The sequence below is a fragment of the Salmo salar genome, chromosome ssa28 (assembly GCF_905237065.1).
Source record: "Salmo salar chromosome ssa28, Ssal_v3.1, whole genome shotgun sequence".
NCBI classification, from domain to species: Eukaryota; Metazoa; Chordata; class Actinopteri; order Salmoniformes; family Salmonidae; genus Salmo; species Salmo salar.
The window spans coordinates 32,857,431-32,862,662 of record NC_059469.1 but is presented as its reverse complement, the minus strand read 5'-3'; the positions used below and the strand labels follow the sequence as shown (position 1 = coordinate 32,862,662).

At 39.8% G+C, this 5,232-nt stretch overlaps 1 long non-coding RNA gene across 1 annotated transcript; it reads left to right on the top strand.

Moving 5' to 3' along the window:
• The first annotated feature begins 827 nt into the window (after positions 1-827).
• LOC123731410 (uncharacterized) lies at positions 828-1,923 on the top strand. The gene is made up of 3 exons (XR_006762523.1): positions 828-944; positions 1,088-1,184; positions 1,276-1,923. It is a non-coding gene; the product is annotated as an uncharacterized lncRNA (long non-coding RNA).
• Positions 1,924-5,232: the final 3,309 nt, after the last annotated feature.

Genomic DNA, 5,232 nt, shown 5'->3' with positions numbered 1-5,232 from the left:
AATAACAAACTGTCTTTATTTACAAATTAGTAACAATGTCTCACCCCAAATACAAGAAGGGCCTTTTTCTCACTCATTTTACGTTATTTGAAAACAAAATCATCTCCAAAATCTAATTTTTTATACAAAGCGTTTATTATTATTATTATTATTATTAATTTAGAATGATATAAAAGCCTGTTGGATATTCTCACCAATAAACTATTAACCCTGTTATTAGCAGGACAATATATATTGGTCATGTCTCCCGAGTGGCGCACAATGGGATTGCCTTGCAGTTCTCCAGCTGTATCCACTGAAACAGCTGTGGGCGTGTGAGGGGGATAATGGCGCTGACTAGGGAAACGTTCCCGTTGTTCTTAGTGCCAGTCTGCACGTTCAGACTAAAACAATGGAACTAATAACGGCGTGAAAAATACCCCTTAGATATGAATTCGGAGGTGCAGATATTATTCATTATTAAAGCATTAGACCTCTCACTAAAGGCATCAGTCAAAACTTCTACTTTAATCCAAACTGGATTTAACGAAAAGTGGCATGAAAATCGCACATTTGTAAATCCCAAACTCTAAAAGTAATTGGAAAGGTAGATACAAATGATTTGTGACATTGTGGTTACAATAAAGAATGTAAAAAAGATGTAAACAAGATGCCGTGTTTTTATTTACAGTAGTAATGAATAGCTGGTGGCATTTTGAAAACAGGTTTTCAAACACTTGTAGCCCGATTAGCAGGACAATAGACTCTTTATAGCCCGGCTACTGTAGGTGTGAACATCCCCCTACATGCAAAAAAAGACATTGTGACCAAAGAGAACAGATGAAATGGACATCGTTTTCATTAAGTCAGCTTCTTTCTATGGTGCTACCCGTTCCAGGGTTAGGACCGTAACCACGAGAGGACTTGAAAATGAGCCGGAGCAGAGAGGATCACCAAAACTAAAGGTATTTTGGTTTCAGTGCATTTTCTTTAAAAAAAAAGTATATAGCCTATCAATGTGTAGGCATACTGTGTAAGAAAATCGATAATTAAATAAAGGTTAAATAAAAAATGATTGTCTACTAAAAACGTGAATGTGTTTTTGCAGAGCATATAAACATGCCGACAACCATCTGTGGAGATCAGTGGACAAAGGGCTGGACAACGGACCGGATCCGAAAAAACGCATGGTTGCCAAGAAAACGGTTTGTTTTGCTAGATTCTTAAAATGTGTACGCAGCATATGTGTGTTGGAGTCACTTTTAATTCTTAATTGATCTACCGTTTCTATCATAGGCCACTGTAATCGATGGGGGCTCTTGGCGGTACCATTCTGCTCATCTGATGAAGGAGCACATGGATCAGATTAAAACTTTGTAGACTGAGATCAAGTCCTTGAAGGCAGACCAGCAGAACAGAAACATTATTGGAGGGCAGAGATATGGGCGACAGCTGATGCATTAGTCCAGAGCCAGGCGGCATTGGTGGAGAGTCAGGTGGAGAATGACGCGTTGAAGAGGGCGAGGAACGAGATGGAGTCACAATCCATGCCAGGCACACCTGTGAGCTCTGGAACTCTACCTCCGACAGGCAGAGTCAACATACCTGGTGGGTTCATTAGGTCGTCGTTTCAACCTGACATTTCCATTCCTCTTCTGACAACAGAACTTGACCAACTGCTCACCAGATACAGCAAGGGCCGTCCGGACCATTATGCTGTTCTGCTATAGCACAATAAACAAATGCAGCTGGCTTATATCTTCAAAAATATTTTAATGCTTTATTATCCAAATGTAAAAGCATATACTGTACAGTACTGTATTTCTTCATCAGCATCTTTATGCTTTTGTTAATCAAATAATGATAAAAATACTCTTTCAAAATGCCGATGTTTCTTTAGTTAAGGATCCATAATGAATTACTATGGGAATAAATATCACTGAATTACAGAAATATTGAAACATAGTTGTCTAATTGTTGCTTACTGGAAAATACTCTTTCAAAGACACACGGTCACATTGTACAGCTCCATTATGGCTATTAGCAGGGCTATATTTTGGCCTTTATGGGCGGCATACAGTTGGCCCAGAGTTTCTCTCCCTCTAAAAACAGAAATAAATGTTTTGGCTTTTATTCAGATTATAATCACTCACTTTCATTTTTTTTAAACAAAATAACCTCCAAAATATCATTATATTTATCAAGTTGATGGCACAGTCATATAGCCTGGGCACCTACATAAAGCTGAGTGATTCACTCATTCATGGCTTTGGATCAAAATAAATAAGTACCAACATTCTTTCTGATTAGTCTTTAATAAAGAAATGTTTGGGTTATCCTGACCTGGACACCATGTACAGTATTATAATAGCTCATTATGGCCCATTAGCAGGGCAATATACCTTTACCAACACCTCTCTGTATTTTGATACTTTGTGGATAGGGGCTCCGGAGTGGATGGGGGCTCCCACTGTGCAAAATGCGTTGCTACAGATGCAGGTTCAATACCCGTGCCGGCCGCCACCGGGAGACCAATGAGGCAGCTTTTGGTTTTAATTTAGAATCCTCCAATCCTCTATGTGTAATTATTGCCGGAGAGTCACGTCATATTTTTTGATGTACTGTAGGCGACATCAGTCTCACTGGTGTTGAGTAATGTGCTGTTAAAAGTGGTGTTTATATTTATAGAGCATATTGAAGTTAGAAGCAACAGGATTTGAAGCAATAGCCTACAACTATTTTAGCACCGTTTTGCAAGCATGGGGACTGGTCTTGATTAATCAATGCGATTTTTATATTCACTGAATGTCCATTTGGATATTGGTTAGACTACAATTATGCAATTAGGGTGTAGAAATGTTATGCTCTTAGTGTTGCCTTTATTTAACTAGGCAAGTCAGTTAAGAACAAACTCTTATTTACAAGGACAGTCTACTCCTTCCTCCTCATCGCGGTCTCACGACACGGGATTCTTTAGCTAAATAGCCCAGTACTGTAGCCTACTCCCGACCGTCACGTTGTACAGCGCCATATTTTCCATTCCATCCTAATGGAAACCCGGATGGTTTTTCATTTATCTTGGAATAGAAACACCATAATATTAATAAAATTAATTAAGCAACATTTCTTAAAATCTGTCCCATATACTATGTTCTTACAATAAAAGGTTTTAAATTCTCTAGTACAGCCACTATTGAAGGCTATCAAATGCTTCTCAAAGATGCCCTCTGGTGGTCAAACTAGCACTAACTAGCATTAATGGTACCAGTGGTTGGCACTTAAATAACGTGCCATTGAATTCTGCGGCACCACGCAAGCTGTGCCGCAGTACGCAGCAACTTTAATAGGAGGAACCACTGTAGCAAGCTGTCATGGTCAAAACATACAGACTCAGTGGTTGCTAAAATGGGAAGAGGTCTGTTCATGATAAGGTGTTGCGAGGCCGTCTTGACATCTAAGTCAACCAGGGAGGTCCTACAGGCCCTAGTTTTGTTGCACCTGGACTACTGCCCAGTTGTGTGGTCATTTGCAGCAAAGAAGGACATAGAAAAATTCCAGTTGGTTCAGAACAGAGCAGCATGTATTGTACTTAAATATATATAGAGGGAAATGCCTAGAGTGTGCAAAGCTGTCATCAAGGCAAAGGGTGGCTACTTTGAAGAATCTCAAATATAACATATATTTTGATTTGTTTAACACCTTTTTGGTTACTACATGATTCCATATGTGTTATTTAATAGTTTTGATGTCTTCACTATTCTACAATGTGGAAAATAGTACAAATGAAGAAAACCCTTGAATGAGTAGGTGTGTCCAAACTTTTGACCGGTAGTGGGTATTATGTATTGTATGTATTCTCTTTGGTTTTTTTGTTTAATTTTTGGACCACAGGAAGACTAGCTGCTGCCTTGGCTGCTGCTAATTGGGGACCCTAATAAAATACTAAATACTAAAATGAACACCTCTAGTTTAAAACATGCCGTTTTATATTCCTTCTTTCCCTCTTTACCAATTACTGAACTGCATAAACTTCAATTGTTGTTGGCTGTCTTTCCTATAGGTTCTGTGTCTCACTAATGGGTCTAGAGGAAATAATATATTCCTCAAATCACTCATTAAAATAAAGTGGAACCTTAGTTTTTAAAGCTGTCTCAATCATAATCTTCCCTGAGAGAGCAAAACAATAAAACAGAATAAAAGCATGTGTTCTTATTAATTTGGCATCGTTTAGCCTATTCCCGATTAACCTTAACATCACACACACCTTCCCTCCCCACATTTAAACCCATATGAACTGAGCCGATAACCCTGGGCTGTGAGTAGCTTACACAAGGGAAAGGGACAATGGATTGAACCAAGGTGAGTTAGACCACAGGGGAGTGACAGACAGACATTCAACGTTATGATCATGGGAGACAATTTTATTTCCATCCATTCCTCCCTGTTACTGCACTGTTGCTGTTATACTCCACCTTGTAGCCCTACCATTCTATCGGTCTACATGAAATACCCTGTCCAGAGAGAGAGATTGGAAGGAGGCTCCCAGTCCCAGTTCAATGTTTCAATTCCCCTTGGCTGTGTCTGGGGCATATTCTACACACAGTAATATTTTAGAGTTTCCACAACAAGTAACAAGAGGGTCCTGTATTGTCCACTTGGTAGAGCATGACGTTTACACCCAGAGGATAGTGAGTTTGATTCCGGAGACCATCCATACGTATAATGAATGCATAACTGTAAGTCACTTTGACATATATTATATGATGTACCTATTTGAAGCTATCTTTGTCTCCCTATGGCCTGTTCAGTGCCCTGCCTCTGTATACAGCCCCTGTCCAGGGAGAGAGAAGAGGGAAGGGGGTCTGGCCCCCTAGTCCCACCACCACCCTACCTAACCGGTTGATTTTTCCAGCAGGGGACTTTATAGAACCGTGAGAAATGCAACCGCTTCATTGTGCTTACGCTATCTACCTCCACACAGCATAATCTGCGGCAAACCATTTACTTCCTCTTTGTGTCCTAAATGGCACCCTAGTCCCTATACTCAAACAAATGAGGGTTCCTCAAGGGTTCTTTGGGAAGGTTTTATGTGGAACCATAATGACTCAAAGAACCTTTTGAGCTCTTCAATGGTTCTTTCCAGTTCACAAAATGGTTCTTTCTTCGTTTAGTGATAATTTAAATGTAAGGGAGGAGGCTCATTAGAATATTTTGGGGTGTGGTTTGCGCACGGCTCTTTTTTGGTACAACTGT